Genomic DNA, 21,815 nt, shown 5'->3' on the forward strand with positions numbered 1-21,815 from the left:
GGCACAGAGGCAGAAGGTCATGACTGAGCCTTGAATAAACTTGACTAGAAGGAATGAACTAAGCCTATGAAGAAGAAGCTTCCATGATGGCTATTGGTCATTGGACTGCAACTGAGCTCTTTCCTAATTTAACCGAATGCTCTAAAGATTATGATAATTTTTTTCCTTGTTGTTATTCTTTTCTTTTCTTTTCTTTTTTATTGTAAAAATACCGTACAGAGGGGTTACAATTGCATGAGCAAGGCAATGAGTACATTTCTTATCAAGCATTGTTGCCTCCTCCTTTGTTTCCCCTTCCTATCCCTTCCCATCTCCTCCCCCCTTCCTCCCCACCCTCTGCCCTCGCCCCATCCCCCCATCCCCGTGCCAAAGTTGTAAAGTTCATTTTTCGACATAACGTCTTGTACATCTCATTGTTGCAATGGGTCCACCTGTATCCCTACTTAAACAATTTGTTTTTTGCCTTCCCCTCCACAAATTATACCAACATCAAATACAGTGAAAGGGGTTATATCGTGGGAGAGGGACATACAAAACAACAAAGAAATCATCTTATAAATATGTTAGAAACAATAGCAAGAAAGAAAAAACATCTTGGGGTTCATTTTGCCTAACATCAACTTATCTAACCATTTCTGCTTGTCTCAGACATATACTAGTTATTGCAAATAAGGGAAAGCATGGGACCTATGTTTCTTTGGGCCTGGTAAATCAAAGAAAGGTTGAACAAATGGGGTTACATGAAATTGCAGAGCTTCTGCATGGCAAAGGACATAGCTAGCAAGATCAATAGAAAGACCACAGATTGGGAAAAGTTCTTCACTAGCCATACAACCGTCAAGGGTCTCATATCTAAAATATACCTAGAACTCAAAAGATTCAATCCCCCAACAACAAATCCTCAAAGAAACAACTGCCCAATAAATAAGTGGGCTAAAGACTTACAGAGAAACTTCTCTGAAGAGGAAAGAATGATGGCCAATAGACACATGAAGAAATGCTCAACCTCTCTAGCCATAAAAGAAATGCAAATCAAAACAACATTGAGATACCACCTCACCCCAGTAAGAATGGCAAAAATCAAGAACTCTAATAACAACAGATGCTGAATAACAACAGATGCTGGAGGGGATGTGGGCAGAGGGGAACCTTACTTCATTGTTGGTGGGAATGTAAACTTGTTCAACCATTTTGGAAAGTAGTATGAAGGTTCCTCAAAAGACTCCACATAAAGCTCCCCTATGACCCAGCAATCCCATTTTTGGGCATTTACACAAATGATCACAAACAAGACCACACTAAAGCTACCAGCACAACTATATTTACTGCAGCATTATTTACCATAGCTAAGATATGGAACCAACCCAGATGCCACTCAGTAGATGAATGGATTAAGAAAATGTGGTATATATACACAATGGAATTCTATGCCTCCATCAGAAAGAATGGCATTGCCCCATTTGTTAGGAAATGAAAAGATTGTGATAATTCAATCACTGCTGTTTCAGGACTTGAAAGTGGCCCAGGAGAGGCTTCCAACTCAATATTCAAAGATCACAGAAACATAGGTCTAAACCCTTCAATCCCTTTTATTCATCATGACCCACACCATGTGAGACAATGCCCCAAGACACAATCCAGATCCTCTTTCAAAGAACAATGTCCTCTTCTTTTGTTATATATATATATACATATATATGTGTGTGTGTGTGTGTGTGTGTGTGTGTGTGTGTATAGATATATATTGTACAGAGGGGTTACAGTTACGTGAGCAAGGTAATGAGTCCATTTCCTATCACTTCTTGGCCTTTTGGCTAAGATCAAGTGTAGTATAAGTCTATTTCCTATCAAGCATTGTTACACCCTCCTTTATTTTTCCTCTATCATCCCTTTCCTCCCACCTCCCCAACTTCTCCCTCCTCTCCACCTCCCCCCCACCCCCTGCAAAGTTGTAAAGTTCGTTTTCAACATACTATCTTGTACATCTCATTGTTCCAATGGGTCATCCTATATTCTTATTTCAGCATTTTGTTTTTTCCCTTCCCCTCCCCAAATTAGAAAAACGTATATACAAGATGCAGGACACCAGATTCAAATAAAGTGACAACAAAGATTGTACCATGGGGGAAGAATACACAAAGAAACACACACAAAAAAGCCACATACTACATTATAAGTACATTATAAAGAACAGCAACAAAGATAAAACCTCTTGTCCCTATCTCAGGACTCATTTCGCTTAGCATCAAGTTATATGGTCATATTGTACATAGCTTTTGACCTCTTCTGCTTGTCCTAGACACATACTAGTTATTGCAGATAAGGAAAACCATGAGACCTATGGTTTTTGAGTATTATTTACTTCACTTAATATAAACAATCAGAAAACAATTTCCGGGCTGGGAAGGTGGCTCAGTGGGAGAGCACTTGCTTTGCATGCTTGAGGCCCTGGGTTCGATTCCTCAGCACCACATAAGCAGGAAAAAAAAGCCGGAAGTGGCTCTGTGGCTCAAGTGGTAGAGTGCTAACCTTGAGCTGAAGAGCTGAGGGACAGCCCCCAGACCTAGAGTTCAGGCCCCATGACCGGACCCAAAAAAAAAAAAAAAAGAAAAGAAAACAATTTCCCACTATGGACTTTTCCAGAGTCTGTCTCTACTACAGAAAGGTACCTCACTGTAACTAGCACTAAGTGACTAAGCAATATAGGAGTATACAAGCTTGACAAATCTGGCTCAGCACAGTACAACTTTGACAGCAATTGGCCTTGAGTTAGCCAAAGCCAAGGTTAGATCAAGTCTGTCCTACAATACAACTTTTTCCTTTGCTCATTTTTGCTTCCTTCCTCAGGCCTTAATTCCTAATACACATTTTGGCAGTCCAGACCAAAATTCAGTGCACGATTGGAGAGAAGCTAACCTAAGATGGTTAAGATGAGATAGTTAGTAGACAAAATAATAACTCCTCAGCCAGGTGCAGGTGGCTCATGCTTGTAATCCTAGCTACTCAGGTGGCTGAGATCTGAAGATTGTGGTCAGAAGCCAGCCCAGGAAGAAAAGTTCATGAGACCCTAATCTCCAATCAACCACTGAAAAGCCAGAATTAGAGCTATGGCTCAAGTGGTAGTCTCAAGTGCCAGCCTTGAGTGAAAAAGGCTCAGCGCTAGCTCTCAGGCCCTGAGTACAAGCCCCAGGACCAGCAAAATAATAGTAATAATAACTCCTTAAAAATGTCATACCCTGGGCTGGGAAGATGGCTCAGTGGTAGAACGCTTGCCTTGCATGCCTGAGGCCCTGGGTTCGATTCCTCAGCACCACATAAGCAAAAAGAAAAAAGCCGGAAGTGGTGCTGTGGCTCAAGTGGTAGAGCGTTAGCCTTGAGCTGAAGAGCTGAGGGACAGCGCCCAGGCCCAGAGTTCAGGCCCCACGACCGGACCAAAAAAAAAAAAAATGTCATACCCTGATCCTCAGAATGTAGGACTATGTTACTAGCAAGAGACTTTGAAGATATGATTAATTTACTAGTGTTCTTTCTGTTTTGTTTTGTTTTGTTTTGGGGGGAGGGTCCGGTCGTGGGGCCTGAACTCTGGGCCTGGGCACTGTCCCTCAGCTCTTCAGCTCAAGATGAGCACTCTACCACTTGAGCCACAGCACCACTTCTGGTTTTTTTTTCTTTTTGCTTATGTGGTGCTGAGGAATCGAACCCAGGGCTTCATGCATGCAAGGCAAGCACTCTACCACTGAGCCACCTTCCCAACCCCAATTTACTAGTGTTTTAATGACAAGATTATCCCAGGCCTCCAGAAGAAACATAGTTTCATAATACCTTGCTTTTTTTTTTTTTTTTTGTCGGTCGTAGGGCTCGAACTCTGGGCCTGGGCGCTGTCCCTCAGCTCTTCAGCTCAAGGCGAGCACTCTACCGCTTGAGCCACAGGACCACTTCCGGTTTTCTAGTGGTTTATTGGAGATAAGAGTCTCACAATCTTTCCTGCCTGGGCTGGCTTTGAACCATGATCCTCAGTTCTCAGCCTCCTGAGTAGCTAGGATTACAGGTGTGAGCCACTGGTGCCCGGCTCTCATAGTACCTTGCTTTTAGCCTCAGGATACTTTTCATACTTTTCATACTCCTGATCTCAAACATAATAACTTGTATATTGGTTGTAAGTCACTAAGTTTTTTTGGCAATTCATTCCAAAAGCAGTAGAAAATGAATACAGATTTTTATCCACATACCTAAAATATGGAAATGGGTTTGGAATTGTGTAATGGACAGGGTGGAGAAAATATTAAGGACATAATAGAAAAACTCTGCATTGTCTAGCAGGGATTGAGGAGGTTGGCATCTGGGCTATATAAGACCCGCAGACCATATAAGGCCCCCAAAATCATTTTTTCCATGACAGGACAGACAATTATGCTTCTTGTCATTTGCCTTTAGCTGAGCTGCTTGTATTGACAATTTTGTATAGCCCTTGAATAATGTTATAAATATGCAAATGGCTGTTGGCTGAAAGGTTCCCCACCTCTGATAAACTATTGCTGGAAATACAATCCCAGAACTTGGGAGGCTAAGGCCTGGGCTGATTTCCAACTGCAAACCTGTAGATGTTAGCCTCCTGAGTAGCTAGTGTTTTGTTTTGTTTTGGTGGGGGAGGAGGGGTTCGTGGGGCTTGAACTCTGAACTTGGGCACTGTTCCTGAGCTCTTCAGCTCAAGGCAAGTGCTCTACTTAAGCCACAGTGCCACTTCCTGAAAATGTAGATATTAGTATTTCTGCTAGTGAGGCTTCAAGAAAAAAGTAGGGAACATGAGGTGAAAAATGCTATAATCTCTAGTGACACCTAAGATGTGAAGAGACTGTGTGTGGAAACATGAACATTTAAGAAAGACTGGGGAGATGATGATTTAAAACTACAGGCAAAGGAATCCCTTTTTTTGCCTTTTGTTTTGTTTTTGTTTTTTTTGAACTCTGGGCCTGGGCGCTGTCCTGAGCTCAGCTCTTCAGCTCAAGGCAAGCACTCTACCACTTGAGCCACAGCGTAATTTCTGGTTTTCTGGTGGTTTATTGGACATAAGAGTCACAGACCTTCCTGCTGGAGCTGGCTTTAAACCACAGTCCTCAGATCTCAGCCTCCTGAGTAGCTAGGATTACAGGCATGCGCCACCAGCGCCCGGCTAAGGAATCCTTTTATACAGTACCAGAAAACTTCAGTGAACTGTGTCCTGTGGTTGTGCAGTGATCACACTTACAACAATAAGCTTCAAGATGAAGTCAAGAGATTTCCAAAGTGCTGAAGGAGTGACCTGTTTTGTGCTTTTTATGGTAAAATGCAAGAGGAAAAAGCTAAACTGAAGAAGGATTTGTTAAAGAAAAGCCAGTTCTTGATGTTTTAGGAGGCCCAACTTAGTCAAACACTGCCATTAGTCACCATGCTCTGAAAAGGAAGTTGAGGCTGTAGCTGAGCAATTTTATTTCTGCTAGTGTTTAGAAAGAAGCAAAGGTGAGACTATTCAGTCACAGAGAGGATTATCTGAAGAGCTTCCCATGTGACTCGTGACTCCCTCTCAACCCTCTCAGCAGAAGTCAGGAAATATCTGCAGAGGAGACTTTGATCTAATGGATTAAATTCCTATGCCATGTGTGGGAGACCTACAAAGTTCTTCAGAATATTAAAGTAACAGAAATACTGCCACCTCAGTCTAAAGGGACAGCTGTCATTTGGAGCTAAAATGTCCTCTACCTAAGGCCCATATGTTAAAGATGAGTTCCTCAGTCCATGGTACTATTGGAGGTGGTGAAGCTTTTGAGAGGTGTGGCAGTAGGTAGGGGCCTACATCAGTGGGACCTTCTCTTAGAAGAGAATGAAGGGACCCTCTCACCTTGTTCTTGTTTTTGTTTCCTGGCTGCCATGAGAGCTGCTTGCTCTGCCATTCAGTCTGCACCACAGGCCCCAAACACAGCAAGGTCAACTGTACACAAACTGAAAGCACTCAGAAATTCTGAGCCACAACAAATATTGTCTCTTCATAAGCTGATTACCTTAGGTATTTGTTGCAGAGACAGCGAGGAAATGTAAAAAAAAAGACTGTCAGCATTCTCAATTCCAGAGGCAGGAAAATTATTCGTCTGCAAACACATGTTACCCTTCATGAAGAAAAAAGTAGGATCCTAAGGACAGAGCCTCCATCCCAGAAGGCAGAGCTGCAAAACACAGAAAATGATTCCAGGCTTTGAACCTGGATGTTTGACCAGCTGGGTTTTAAAGTGGCTTGGAGCTATTATTCCTTCCATTTTCTCCCCTTTATAAGTAGGATGTCTATATTGGTCACTCTATCCCTATTCCAATCCTATGTGAGAATGGATAGCATGATTCTTGAGTGTCACGGGCACACAGATGGAGAGGAGTCTTGCCTACTAATGGACTGTAGAACCTGTGCATCATGAGTTGGGATCTCTACCTGATGAGATTTAGAGGAGACTGGACTTTGATTTGGTATTATAATGGGTTGAAATTTGGGGAATATATAGAATGAGGTGAATGCATTTTACATGGTAGATGGAAGTTTTTAGAGGACAAGTAGATGATGCCACCCAAAGACATCCACATTTTAATCCCCAAAACCCTAAAATATTGCCTTACCTAAAAAAATGACTTTGAAGATATAAATATGTTAAGGATTGGGAATAAGGGGATTATCTGGGTTATCTGGGAGAATCTAATGTAATCATACAGTTTATAGAAGCAACAGGAAACTAATATTGGTGCCCACAAAACTATGTTTTGAAAATTCCCTTTAAAAAAAATTAATGCATTAAACCATAATGAAACTGTCTGGGTGCATAAGATTAGTTAACAGATTGCATCTGGACAGAGAAGCATGTGTTTATGAGACTGAAGTTTCTTACTATAAGACAATTCTTGGTACCTGACCAATACCTTACCACCTCTGGAAGGAAGATGATTGCAAAGTTGGACATTGCTAACCAGGGAGCTGAAATCAAATATCTATGAGCAAAGAGGAATCAGAAGCCAGGTCAGCATGGAATCACTGTCAAACCACCTGCGGGAAGTAGAGCAGTGATTTTTCTTCCTCTCCTATCCAGAATGCCAAAGCCATCCAGGCAGAGAGGGATGAGAAAAGTGACTTTTCTTTTTCTGACAAATGCAGGAGAAGAACATGGTATTTATTTGGATTTTCTTTTCAATCTGAACAGAAGGCCCTGGCAACCAACATCTGGAAGCTTGTCCACTATAAATTGTTTGGGTTTCTTTTCCTGTTTCATGAGGCCATGGTGATATTATGGGCTTGAATTTTCGCCTTTCATCTGCTTCCTTTCCACTGACAGTTCATAAAGGATGAACCATACTGAGAATAAAAGCAAAAGCAGTTATTTCTTCACATATCAAAGGAATTTAGACCCCAGATACCTCAGAATAAACACCAAAGAATGAATTTTTTTTAAGTTGTGGTAGATTCAGTGCCTGGGGCTGCATCCAGATTTCCCTGTGGCCCTTTAAGACATGAGCTAATAACTTAGAAAGTCTTAGAAGAAAGCAATAGCTATATGCAAAAATCACATAAAAGGTTTTCTGTTTGTTTTGGTGTTTTTAATACCAAAAACAGTTGCCATGTATAAGTTTCATACAAAGGGTTAATTTTCTTTATATGCTTTATATAAATATTCTTATTTAACCTTCCCCAAGCATTGCACTGCAGATGTTGGCTACTTTTATTGATAAGAAAATTTAGAGTTTAAAAACCTTAACTAAATTTATGCCTCACCCCTAAATGAAAAGACATATATTCAGGATTAGCTCAGAACCTACCTTCTGTGTATTTTTTCCCAAAACTATTGGAAAACATCTGTTTTACTAAAAGTACATCTTACTATTAACAAACCAAAGTAACAAATATGCTGGTGCCATAATTTGTTGAACCTATTTCACTAGGACAGAGTAATGTTGGACATACTTCTATTAAGTATTTTTCATCCCACTTCTAAAGTCAATAAAGAATTCAAAATAACACAAAACATTAAATTTATATTTTTAATTTGTATTTATTTTTATTGTAAAGGTTATGTGCTGTTACATAAGCCAGGTAATGAGTACATTTCTTTTTGAACAGTGTCATGTCTTCCCTTGTTTTCTCCCTGTTTTTCCCCTTTGACCCCCATCCCCCACAAGTTGTATGGTTCATTTTCAACATACTGTCTAGTGAATTCACTGCTGCATTTGTTCACCCTTTGCCCCATCATTTCTTTGTTTTTTGTGGTTTTTGTCAGTTGTAGAGCTTGAACTCTGGGCCTGGGCACCGTCCCTGAGCTCTTCAGCTCAAGGCGAGAGCTCTACCACTTGAGCCACAGCACCACTTCCTGCCCACAATTTCTGTGCTCTCCCTTGCCCTCCCCAAAACAGATAAACTTCATACAAGACAAAAGGTACAGAAATCAAAAACAATGACAAAGGGGGACAAAAGTAAAAGTACAAGAAAACTCTTGTTTCCATGGCTTTGAGTTCAGTTCAATAAACATCATTTTTTATGATCATATCCACATAGCTATTGAGCCTTTGTGATCTTCTCTTAAGAATATCCTCCTTTGGTGTCACTGTGTGAATATTTAGAGTCCTGTTTAATTTATCATGTTCAAGTGTAATTTTTTGTCTTTTACCTTCCATTATGATTTATAGGAATATTCCAATTACTATAAATGAAGGAAATCTTGCAACCTATGTTTCTTTGGGTCTGGCTTATTTCACTTAATATTTTTTCAAGTCTTCCCATTTACTTATGAAACAGACAATATCATTTTTTCTGATGGTACCATAGAATTCCATTGTTGTATATACCCTATTTTCTTGATCCATTTGCCCACTGAGGGGTATTTGGATTGATTCCACATCTTGGCTATGGTAAACAATACTACAATGAACATGGTTGTGCTGGTAGCTTTAATGTGGCATGTTTTGTGGACAATTGGACAAATGCCCAGGAGTGGGATTGCTGGGTCATAGGGAATATACTTAGATCTCAAAAAAATTAAACCCCCAAAACAAATTCTCAAAGAAACAACCCCATTAATAAGTGGGCTAAAGACTTAAAGAGAGACTTCTGTGAAGAAGAAATAAAAATGGCCAATAGACACATGAAGAAATGCTCAACATCTCTGGCAATAAAAGAACTGCAAGTCAAAACAATATTGAGATTCCATCTCTCCAGTTAGAATGGCCATTATCAAGAAAATTAACAAATAGATGCTGGCAGGGATGTGACTATTTGTGGAAATGTAAATATGTTCAGCCACTCTGGAAAGCAGTATAGCAGTTCCTCAAATGCCGAAATGGTATTTATTTTTTCAAAACTCATGAGATCCAAAAGAAAATGCTATAAAAAGAGGAGCAAAGGCAGATGCTGGTGGCTTACATCTGTTATCCTAGCCACTCAGGAGACTGAGATCTGAGGATCACCATTCAAAGCCAGTCCAGGCAGGAAAGTATGTGAGACTCTTATCTCCAATTAAGCACCAAAAAAAAAAAAAAAAAAACAGAAGTGGAGTTGTGGCTCAAGTTGTAGAACATTGGCCTTGAGCAAAAAAGCTCAGGATAGCGCCCAGGCCAGGCCTTGATTTCAAGCCCAGGATTAGCACCAAAGAAAAAAAGAAATAAAAGAAATAAAAAGGCAAGCAAAACTCTATAAATAGGAGATATATACAATCTACATTCTTTTTTTTTTAGATTGTTTTGACTGTTATTAAAAAGGTGATATACAGAGGTGCACTCTATCTTCATTCTTTTTTTTTTTTTTTTTTTGCCTGTCATGGGGCCTGAACTCTGGTCTGGGCACTGTCCCTCAGCTCTTCAGCTCAAGGCTAGCGCTCTACCACTGGAGCCACAGCGCCACTTCCGGCTTTTTCTGTTTATGTAGTGCTGAGGAATCGAACCCAGGGCCTCATGCTTGCAAGGCATGCACTCTACCTCTGAGCTACCTTCCCAGCCCCCTACCTTCATTCTTAACCTCTGTTGACTATTGCTTTCCTAGCTTGTTCATTTATGAGGAGGAAATATTCAGTTTTTAATTGAAGTTGTTCAGTAGAATCATGTTTTATTATTATATGTGTTGACGAAAGTCTTTTTCATAATTTCTGTGAACCCATGAATCTTCTCAACCTCCAGACTTCTGAAGGACTTTAGCATGATGATATCATAAGTTTATAAAAGATTTATGTGTCAAACCTGCACCCCCCCAGACAAGAAAGGGACACCACCAGCTACAAGGACAGATAGTAGGCACTTCAATGTTCTCTTGAGAAGGTGCCCTGTAAGCTGGGTGTTGGTGGCCCATGCCTATAATCCTAGCTACTTGGGAGGCTGAGATCAGAAAGGTCAGAACAATCATAGTTTGAGACCAGCCAGAGAAGAATTTCATGAAACCCAATCTCAAACATAACCAGCAAAAACAAGTAGTGAAGCATCAGCCTAACAAGCACAAAACCCTGAGTATCACCTCCATTCTACAATAAATATATATGTATATGTATATACTTGTCTATATTTATATATGTGCATATATACATATAAATGTACATTTAAATATATACATAGATGTACATATATGCACATGTATATATGTGCATATATATACATGTATATACATATGTGTATATTGTGTATATATACATATATAATAAAAGAAGCTAAAATGTGTCTCTTTCTCCTGAGGCTTGAACCCCAATGCCTCCAGACTTGTCAAGAAATTGAAAGCAGTGAGTGCTTGCTCGAGATGAGCAGAAGTAGCAAAAGTCCTGTTGAATTCCTCTAGCCTTCCATGACACATCTGATGACTGAGCAGTGGGTAGAAAGGACTAAGAGACAGGGCTGAGAAAGCCCAAAGGGAAGCTCTGCCTGTTTACCTGGCCCAAGAAAGGTTCAGCGGTGCTTTGAGGAGGTGGATCTGGAGAAACCTTGTCAGTCAATCTGGCTGTCATGGCACACTGGCCCATAGGAAGATCAGGGGCTTTGCAATGGTCATCTGACTGATGCGGTAGCAACCAAGCCTGAAGGTGTGGCTCCGATAGTAGAGCACCTACCAAGTCAAAGGAAGAGAAAAAGAGAGGGATGGAGGGAGAGAGGAAGGGAAGGAGGAAGGAAATGGTAGTCAAGACCCAGCCCCAACTCACTCCCTGGTTTGACTCAGCAACTCTGTTGTTGTTAGGCAAAGGTGGGAAAACCCAGCTTATCTTTTTGTTTTCAGTTTTTCACTTTTTCACTCTTTATTTATCTTCAAATGGTTATATAAGGGAGCTACCATTTAATGGGTCAAATTAAGTGTACAGATCTTGATCAGAATCATTCCTTCTATCATTCTCCATCCCCCCTCACCTATCCCTGTCCCCGCTCATCACATTGTTTCCCATTTCATTTTTTCACACACATACATTGAGTATTATGACTGTACTAGTCCACTTTTCCTTTTTCCATTCACCCATGCCCTCCCACTAACACACACACACACACACACACATACACACACACACTCACTCAAAATACATTTGAGGGGCCGGGAAGGTGGCTCAGTGGTAGAGCGCTTGCCTTGCATGCTGAGGCCCTGGGTTCAATTCCTCAGCACCACATAAGCAGAAAAAAAAGCCGGAAGTGGTGCTGTGGCTCAAGTGGTAGAGCGCTAGCCTTGAGCTGAAGAGTTGAGGAACAGCGCCCAGACCCAGAGTTCGGGAAAACACACACACACACACACACACACACACACTCATTTGAGCTTCTTGGTACCAGATTATCCTAAATGAAGTCTTCGACAACTCAATGCAAGACCATTCTGAACTGAAGGGTATTTACTCAGATGTCTAACAGAATAGAGGCTCAAACTAGATTGAATTTGATTGTAATGGAAAGGGTCAAATATTCTCAAACATCTGAGTTTACAAACTAGAAAATATAATCTGCCATAAATGACAATAATCAAAACTATAAACCTTGTAAGAACGTAGTACTTATTTCTCTTTTCATTTGTAGTGAAAAATTCAGATACAAAAGCAGAGGAGATGGTATAATGAACTTGTGTTCTAATAATTATCAGTTATTATTTATCTTATCTCTTCTGCTGTCATTCCCACTGCTACACACATACACATGCTGGAGTAGGGGTGAAATGAGAGACAGAAAGAGAGACAGACAGAGATGGGGGGGGAGAAAGGAGAAAGTATTTTTTATTGTGAGGGAATTAGAAGGGGGTGAGAAATATTTGTTGTTACTTTGTTTTGCAGTACCATGAGCAAATCCAGATCTTTGCCCATGCTAAGCAAGTTCTCTTCTACTGAACTACACTCCCCAGCCCTATTCCTGAACATTTTAGAATGTCATATAATTTCATGCAGAAATTCTTCTGTGTGTGCCAAGTGCTGGTGGCTCATGCCTATAATCCTAACTGCTCAGGAGGCTGAGATTCGAAAATCGAAATTCAAAGCCAGCTGGAGCAGGAAAGTCCCTGGCACTCTTATCTACAATTAACCACCCAAAATTCAAAAGTGGAGCTGTGGTTCAAGTGTTAGAGTGCTACCCTTGAGCAAAAAAAGCTGAGGAATAATACCCAGATCCTACACACAAGCCCAAGGACTGGCACACACACACACACACACACACACACACACACACACACACACACACACACACACAATTCTTCTGTGTATATCTCCAATACATGAAGAAAGTTAGCATCACCAAGATACTATCACACCCCAAAAAATAAAGAATAATTTCACAATAAAATACAATACTTGGTTTATCGTCAAATTCCCCTAGTTGTCTTACAAATACCTTTTTAAAAGCTAGCTTGCTTGAATCATGATCCAAACAAGATTCACACATGGTGGTTAGATAATAGATCTCTTAAATCCTTTTTAATGTGAAACAGTTTATCCTAAAGTCTGTGGCTGTTGAATTTATAATCTGTGTATAATTGTGTCTGTGGACTTGGCTGAGCCCTCAATTCACAGGTCTACAGGGGATGTCAAGTGAGGGCTGGAGCTAGGCTCAGCTCCTGGACAAAGGAGGATTCATCACATAGGGATCTGGCGCCCTCTAGTGCTCACTTAGAATTTAACTGTCTCTGATGCTCAAGCCCATTTAGAAATACAGAAATAATCCTGATGCAAATGTTACATACCTCGCATACCCTATTAGCTGAGCATTTCTACCACTGTACTAGTTAACACTGAGTATTTTCAATCCTGAGAGATAGAAGTTCTTGTATGCCAAGCGCAGACAAAAGCTAAGGGCTTATTTCCTCACTAAGACATTCTATCATGGGGAAAGTCGTATCCTATCAGTCAAAAATAGCATTACTATTGTCTATGCTAGACTGCCTTGCTGCTGATTTCAAGGTATCCCTCTTGCTTTAATACCTCTTTAATTTTATTCATTACAACATTTGGGTTAGAATTTAAGGTTAACCCGAAAGATGAAGGTTATTCGTGATAAATAGGTCTTCCTTGTTTAGGTATGTCTTTTCATGTTCTTACATTCTATTTTTTTATATCAGTTATGACTCTTTATATAATAAGTTATTGTTTTATGATATGTGAATTTGGTATATGTCAATTATTTATAAGTATTAAGTTTGAAAGAAAATATTGTCCAATAATTGCTTTTGTACACACTTTTTTTTTTTTTTTTTTGTCTGTCATGGGGCTTGAACTCTGGGCTTGGGCGCTGTCCCCCAGCTCTTCAGCTCAAGGCAAGCACTCTACCACTTGAGCTATAGCGCCACTTCCTGGTACACACTTCTTATCCCAAAACTTGTGAGGCTAGTTCAGAAAAAAAAAAAAAAAAACTCAAATTCAAAGCCATCATGGGCTACATAGAAAGACCACATCTAAAAAAGTATTTTTTTATTTTAAAAAGAACACATGACCTGGGCACAAGACTCTCCATCTCAACCAAAGATAAGAGTTGTATGCCTGAAATAAGTTCTATCTCTGAGCATTTAGAACTACAAGCATTTTCTGCTACAATGCCACATGGCAAACCTATTTTTTGTATTTGTGGTTTTTAAAATAAATCATTACCTGGCCCTAAATCATTACATAGATACATTCTTAAAAAGCAACTCAGCAAAAGCTGACTTGACTGTGGGCCATGTTATTTACTCTTCACTCCCCCATGAATCTTGAGGATTTTATTCTGGGAATGGCCCGAGTGGGAGCCCCAGATAACTGCTTCCATGTTTTACATCACTCCTATCAGGGCAACCTTGGCTCTAAGGAGACAGCTTAGGCCTTGGGAAATGTACCAGTGTCAGATTGTTTTATTTTTGCCATTATATGTTGGGGAGATGAGAGTAAGAAAGTAGAAAATCTTACAAATCTTTTTGAGGCTAGCATGAGCAGTTTTCTATATATCTGGACAAAAGAAAGACCAAGGGTAAAAGTCTGTGGTAGATGGCTCAGGAGCATGGCACCATCACAAGTGTGCATTACTCTTCCACCTTTGCCACCCCCTGCCAGCCCTCCCATGTGCCCATGTCAAGGGTGTATGTGTAAGGCAGCTTGCTGAGGCAGGGAGGCCCTGTAAGAACTAGCACTCTGGTCCTTGTGCAAGTTCCCACAGAAGGACCACTGACCGCTGTGACACGTCTGTGACCTAGTGGGTTCATCCTTTTGAAGTAATTGATGGTCTTCCTATTGATTGCTGGTACCATGCTCCCCAAAGTCACCAAGACCCCTGAATACCAAATCAGAACCCCTAAGACATACATCCTACAGCCTCTGATCACATTTGCAGAAAGTGATCAATACATAGCCTTGTTTTATGTGAGTTTTTGTTTAAAGACACCTGATTTAATATAGGTTGCTTCTCAGCCTAGTCCACGCCAGTATTTCAGGAGGGTAAAGTCTAAGGATGAAGAGGCGCAGCTGTACCAGGAACACCATGAAGGCTTCTTTGAGTATATTGCCCACAGCATTGCAAGTGTCTATAGTCTGTGAAAACTACTGCTCCTAGGTGTTCGGTTCCATTCTCCAAGGGCAGTGGTAACGCCCTTCTCCCTTTTGCTCTTCAGCCTACATCTCCCTTCTTCATGACCTGCCCCTCCCATGGGCTGAGGCTTTCCCTCCAGCCCTCTGGCACTAGAAGAGATGGCTTCCTGCAGCTCTCCCCCTTCCTTCCCCTTGCCCCACCTCCTTTGCCACTCTGCTTGGACATTCTGAATGTCGAAGTCACATGAAGTGATTTGAGGGGTTTCTGTTCTCTTTCTAACTGTCTGAAAGTAGTTAGAAGGACTCAGGACCCCCCCCCCCCCCCGCCCCAACAATCCCTTATTTTCACTGCATTCTTTCTTAGGGGTAGATGAAAGCAGCTCAAAATTGGGGGGGGGGGGGATAAAACACACCAGTACAGAAAAAAAACATTACCCCTTTTCCACCTTCAAAGACATAGATAGAAATAGAGACCGGTGAGCAGATAGAAAGACACAGAGAGAGACAGGTAACAGACAGAGGAAAGGAAAGAAGGTAAAAGGAAGGAAAGACAGACAGACAGGCAGATAGACAGACAGAGCTAGACAGTTGTGAAGTCTCAGGCAACAGCATTAAGTCATGCCTGACTGAAGCTGATCTAACATAAATATGTTCTCTGTCAGGCATGTAAGCCATTTGGAGTCTAGGAATCCTATGCAGTACTTTAACCCTAATCTTAGGTCCCATTTTAAAAAATGAAATGGCCAAAGAAATGCACATAAAAAATGTGAAAACAGTAATAAATAGACATGGAAAAGACACTCATCCGCAGTAAGAAAGTTCATGGAAGCAGTGCCACCTTGTTTCACCTCAACTAGAACATGAGCATTTTGCCATGATCTGCTTTTGCTGCAGGACTTTTTCTGTAGTTAGAAGACCAAGGTAAGGAACACCTTTTTTCCAAGAGAATGCCCTCCTGGAGGTCTCCTCAATGAGATAGAGGATTAACCAAGCACGGTTCATTGTTCCACACCCTCATTTTGCTAGTGAATATCAGAATTCTGTTCTGATGTTTTCCATGTTTAGGGAAAGGGGTTTTCTACTGAGCATGAAAAAAACACGATTCTACTTCTTCATCCTGGGAGAGAGCTGTTATCTGGCTTTACCACACTAAGAAAACTTTCTGTGTGCTTTGGACCAGCTTAGAATAGATCCTTCAGTGTTCAAATTTTCCTCTACTTTTTTCTTTAGCAGATCGGGGGTGCAGTAGGATACACTTTTTTTTTTTTTGCCCGTCCTGGGACTTGAAGTCAGGACATTTTCCCTGAGCTTCTTTTGCTCAAGGCTAGCACTTTACCACTTGAGCCACAGCACCACTTCTGCCTTTTTCTGCTTATGTGGTACTGAGGAATCGAACCCAAGGCTTTATGCATGCTAGGCAAGCACTCTACCACTAAGCCACATTCCCAGCCCTGGTAGGGTATACCTCTGCAGTCTGTTGTATGTGATAAACTGTGGCATAGAGTCAGAAAAGTACTTTAAATCTTAAATGATCTATTCTCTTATCACACTGGAGCACGTAAGTCACATTCTTGTCTAACATTTGAATGACTCTATTTCTGCTTATCTTCTTTCCCTAATTATAAAAAGACCTTTCTCTTTTTTGAGATCTCCCCTCTCTAAAATTTTGGAAACAGCTTCTGATTAGAAGAAGGTATGCCTAAAGGAAGAATTCTCTCCTATCTGCCTAGTTTGCCATGGAAACCAATACGCTCAATAAATCATTTTCAGTGACTTGTCATTAACACATGCTTTTTGTCTTGAGGTATCTAAGTCCAGCAGCCATCAGTGATCTGGTAGTAGTTTCTGTAGATGAAGAAAATAGACTGGCAGTTCTAGTTGCCTCACCAGTATTTACTACAAACCAGAGGAGTGGGAGCAGGTCCTCAGGACATTCCGTGTGTCTGGGATATTTGGGGATATTTGTCTTCACAGTTAGAACTCTCTCTTCTTAGGTAAAGTTGGTCCTCATTATTAAGAAATTCAGTGTTTGTAATCTGCCTACTTGCTGGTCTTTCTTGCCTGATAATCACGTTCCAGCTGAGCCTACCATCAGCTAGTAAAAGCAATGCCCTAACCTAAAGACTTCATCTTATTATTACAAATTCTTAGGCGGTCATAGCTTTTACCCCCCATCTTGTACATGTGAAAACCGAAGGCCCAAAGTCACAGCCAGTAAGTAAATCACGTTGCTAAAACTGAATCTCAAACCTACAAAGCTACAATGTCCTGTTCTCCATTCCTACCCCATGTGTCTACCACATCGACAGTGTCCTGACTCATAGAGCAGCCACTAAGGAAGCAACGCTTATAAGCTTGGGGGGGAATAAAAATTCACATCTGAACATAGACAATAAAAATCACACCAAGACTAGAGGTATGGCTCAGTAGTAGAGCTCAGGCCCTGAGTTCAAACTCAAGTACTGCCAAGTTAAAAGTAAATGATCAGGGCTGGGAAGGTGGCTCAGTGGTAGAGTGCTTGCCTTGCATGCCTGAGGCCCTGGGTTCGATTCCTCAGCACCACATAAGCAAAAAGGAAAAAGCCGGAAGTGGCGCTGTGGCTCAAGTGGTAGAGCACTAGCCTTGAGCTGAAGAGCTGAGGGACAGCGCCCGGGCCCAGAGTTCAAGCCCCACGACCGGACCAAAAAAAAAAAAAAAGTAAATGATCAATAAACCAGAATATACCAGCTAACACAGGATGAAATTCTACATCTTTCATAAGCATAAAGAAAACACATGCCGGGGTGGATAAGAAAAATACGTAGGGGCTGGGAAGGTGGCTCAGTGGTAGAGTGCTTGCCTTGCATGCATGAGGCCCTGGCTTCGATTCCTCAGCACCACATAAGCAAAAAAAGAAAAAAGCCAGAAGTGGCGCTGTGGCTCAAGTGGTAGAGCGCTAGCCTTGAGCTGAAGAGCTGAGGGACAGCACCCAGGCCCAGAGTTCAGGCCCCATGACTGGACACAAAAAAAAAAAGAAAAAAATGTAAGAATAAATATGTTGCAATGAAATTTTAGGGTAAGATAATGAATACTAGCCAGTCAGCTTAATCCTCCCCTACTACCATTATTTGTTTCAGATACATTAATTTTCTTTTTTTATTTTCTTTTTTTTTCTTTCTTTTTTTTTTTTTTCAGTCATGGGGCCTTAACTCTGAGCCTGGGCGCTGTCCCTGATCTCTTCAGCTCAAGGCTAGCGCTCTACCATTTGAACCATAGCACCATTTCCGGTTTTTCCTGCCAATGTGGTGCTGAGAAATCGAACCCAGGGCCTCATGCATGCAAGGCAAGCGCTCTACTACTGAGCCACCTTCCCAGACCTACATTAATTTTCTAGTGATGTACAGAATGAATTGAGGACATGGGTAGGAGAGTCAAGGCAAGCAGATCAGTGAAAAGAATATTGCAGTAACAAACATATAAGCTAAATAGAGATGGCCTAGAAAATGAAAAGGAATAAATAAATACAAGGGATGGTGTGAAGACAGACTCCTAAATGCTTAGCAAAGTAGGTAGGATGTGCAGTTTTTACTCTAAGAGGTGGCTGGTGGGGGCAAGGAAGAAGAGTAAGCATGTTTACCAAACTATCGACACCTACACCATGAATTAGTGTCATCAGAAATGCGTTGTTTCCCTCAACCTCTGTAAATATACCCTCTCAATATAATTTCCTACTTATTCCTCTTATAAAATCTCTTATTTTTAAACATTTACTTACTTAATTTTTGCCAGTCTCAGGGCTTGAGTTCAGGTTCTCACACCATTGGCTCAGCTTTCTTGCTCACAGCTGGTGATCAACCATTTGAACCATGCTCCTACTCCATTGTTTTTTTTTATAATTTTTATTGAAATTAAGTGATTACATAAATTCCACAAATTTCACAGTATTGGGAGATACTGATTCTTAGTCCAAGTCACAAACACATTTTAACATTCACAAGGCAAATTGTCATTATCCTGGTCTATAAAGTTTGTGAATTCTATGAGCCTTGACAATCCAACTATTTCTTCCACATGGGGTGATATGTACATTTCTTTCCTTTTGTTTGGTGTTAGCTGTTCCCTCCTTCCTTCTCATTCCCTCCCTCCCATCGCTCCCCTTGAGTTACTTAGTTCATTTTCATCAATGTCTAGTGTAGCTGCTGGGCCCCTCTGTTGTATGTTTTCCCCTGCTTCCCTCTGATTCTGTCCTCCTCCACTTAAAGGAAAAAAAAAAAAAAACTTTGGAAGAAGACAAAAAGGGGAAAAACAAGTCATTTAAGGATACAGGTGGACCCGTATCAACAATGAGAAGTACAAGTTGTCATGTCGAAAACGAACTTTACAACCTTGGTGGGGGGGGGGGGGGGGAGGACGGGGGGAGGGGGGCGAAGGGAGACTGGGAAGGGATGTGAAGGGGAAACAAAGGAGGAGGCTGCAATGCTTGATAAGAAATGTACTCATTACCTTGCCCATGTAATTGTAACCCCTCTGTACAGTATGTTCACAATAAAAAAAAAGAAATAAAAAAAGAAAATATATTTGTTATAAAAAAAAAGTTTGAAAAAATATGGTATACAATTTTGTATCCTTCTTCCCATCCATCCCTATTCCTTCTTCTAAATATAATTTTATTATTATGAAGGTGTTGTACAGAATTTTCATTTCATAAGACAGGCAATGAGTGCATATGGCCTTGGTAACATCCAAACCAGTAAAATGCTTCTTAGGCTAGTTTCCTCCGATCTTGAGTTTCATGAAACTCAAAAGGCAGCATATCCTTCCCCTATTGCTCTTGTCCGCATTACTGGCAATGTTGACGGCAGAACACTCCTAACACACTTCTACAAGCTCCCTACTATTTTTTACTGATTAAAATGTTGTAATAAGTCAGGAATTAATAGATACTGAGAATTCCTTACAGCTGACAAAAAACAGATACCAGAATAGATGGACCAAGAAAAAAACTTTCACCATTTTCAAATTAAATTACAGGGATTTTGGACCCCACTGGAAAACCTAGGCAACAGACAGGTAAATGGAGAAAAGCACTTCAGGCAAGCGCAAGGAATATGCCTTGTGTCTGACCCTGTGTGCCAGGAACAATTATGGGCCAGTTTGCCTGATAGGAATATAAGAGAAGGATACTCATGTTACTTGAGTTTGTCTTGCCAGAGACAATTTCCCACATTTGCAAAACAAATGCAAGTAGAAATGCACACGTTCTGTTAAGAGTAAGAAATGAATATTATGGTGTTGAAGAGGAAGACAACTCAGCACCAAAAGACACCAAGTTCCTGCACCCATGGACACATAGTTACTAAATTCTTATTAAATGCAAAGCTCTGTTGTACATTCGAAAAGATTATGAACAATGTTCATAGATTTCGTAAGTGTTTGTGGAATGTTTCCATAGGCCTAAGAACTCTGTCACAAACTGGGAATGGATGAAATAAAAGAAAACTTCCTGCCCTCAAGGAGAAGGGTGATGAACACCAGAGGCCCACACCCAAAACCATCTGCAAGCATGGAGGTCCTAAGGATTTTTCCAAGAAAGCCAGATCTATGAGTTTCCGGGCTGCTGGGAAAAACTTACCAAAAACTCAGTGACTTAAAGCAACAGAAATTTGCTTTGTCACAGTTCTGGACACCAGAAATCTACAATCAATGTGTCAGGATGGCCATGCTCTTCATTTTTATTTATTTATTTTTTTGTCGGTCGTGGGGCCCTGAACTCTGGGTCTGGGTGCTGTCCCTCAGCTCTTCAGCTCAAGGCTAGCGCTCTACCACTTGAGCCATAGTACCACTTTCGGCTTCTTCTGCTTATGTGGTGCTCATGCATACAAGGCAAGCACTCTACCACTGAGCCCCTTCCCAGCCCCAGGCCATGTTCTTCTTGAAGGCTGCAGGGAAATCTCTTTCCTTGCCTCTTGCAACCCCTGGGGCATCCCAGCTGCCCTTGGTTGTTCCTTGCTTGGTGGCTATATGACCACACTCTCTGCCCTGTCTCTGTCAGTGCAGGCTGCTAGAACAAAACTTGAGTAGGTGGCTTATAAACAATAGAAATGTATTGCTCTGTCTTCTGAAGGTGGGAAACCCCACACCATCACTGGCAGATTTGCTCTCCAGTGACAGCTTATATCTGGGGGCTCTGGTGAGCCCCTCCAGAGAGAGCAAAACATTGGACTGAGTCTTTCAAGCCTTAAGGTCTTATGTACTTTGCAAGGTGATGCTCTGAACCCATAGCTTCTTCCTTAACGCCTGTTTCCCTTGAAGAATGGGAATGTCCATTCTATTCTTTTCCCACCATTCTATTTTGAACACTCAAAACTCCCTTGGTTTCAAATTTTCATAGATAGAGATGGATTTTGCCATAGACTAACATGTACCTGATTTTGAATTTTAGATTCCTTTGGAATTGATGCTAAAATGAGTTAAGATATATGAATTCGGGCTGGGGATGGTGCTTGTATTTATAATTCCAGCTATCTTGGAGACAGAGATCAAGAAGACCCCAACTCAAGGTCAACTCAGGAAAAAAAAATTAGTGAGACCTCCAACTCAACAAATAAGTCAGACATAGTGGTACACAGATATAGTCCCAAATACATGAAGGCCATAAATAGATGAAACACAGTCCAGGACAGCTCTGTGCAAAGTGTAAGATCCTATTTTAAAATAACCTAAAAGTAAAAAGGAAGAGGGTATATCTCAAATGGTAGAGCATTGCCTAGCAAGCATTAAGCTCTGAGTTCAAACCCAAATACAACCCAAAACAGGAAGAAAAAAAAAATGTCTAGGGTTTCTGGTGTGTCA

At 41.0% G+C, this 21,815-nt stretch overlaps 1 pseudogene; it reads left to right on the forward strand.

The window, feature by feature from the left end:
- The first annotated feature begins 1,794 nt into the window (after positions 1 to 1,794).
- On the forward strand, positions 1,795 to 1,892 carry LOC122110884 (annotated as a pseudogene).
- The last annotated feature ends 19,923 nt before the right edge of the window (positions 1,893 to 21,815 follow it).

The sequence above is a fragment of the Dipodomys spectabilis genome, unplaced genomic scaffold (genome assembly GCF_019054845.1).
Source record: "Dipodomys spectabilis isolate Male_0828 unplaced genomic scaffold, ASM1905484v1 ptg000081l, whole genome shotgun sequence".
Lineage (NCBI taxonomy): Eukaryota > Metazoa > Chordata > Mammalia > Rodentia > Heteromyidae > Dipodomys > Dipodomys spectabilis.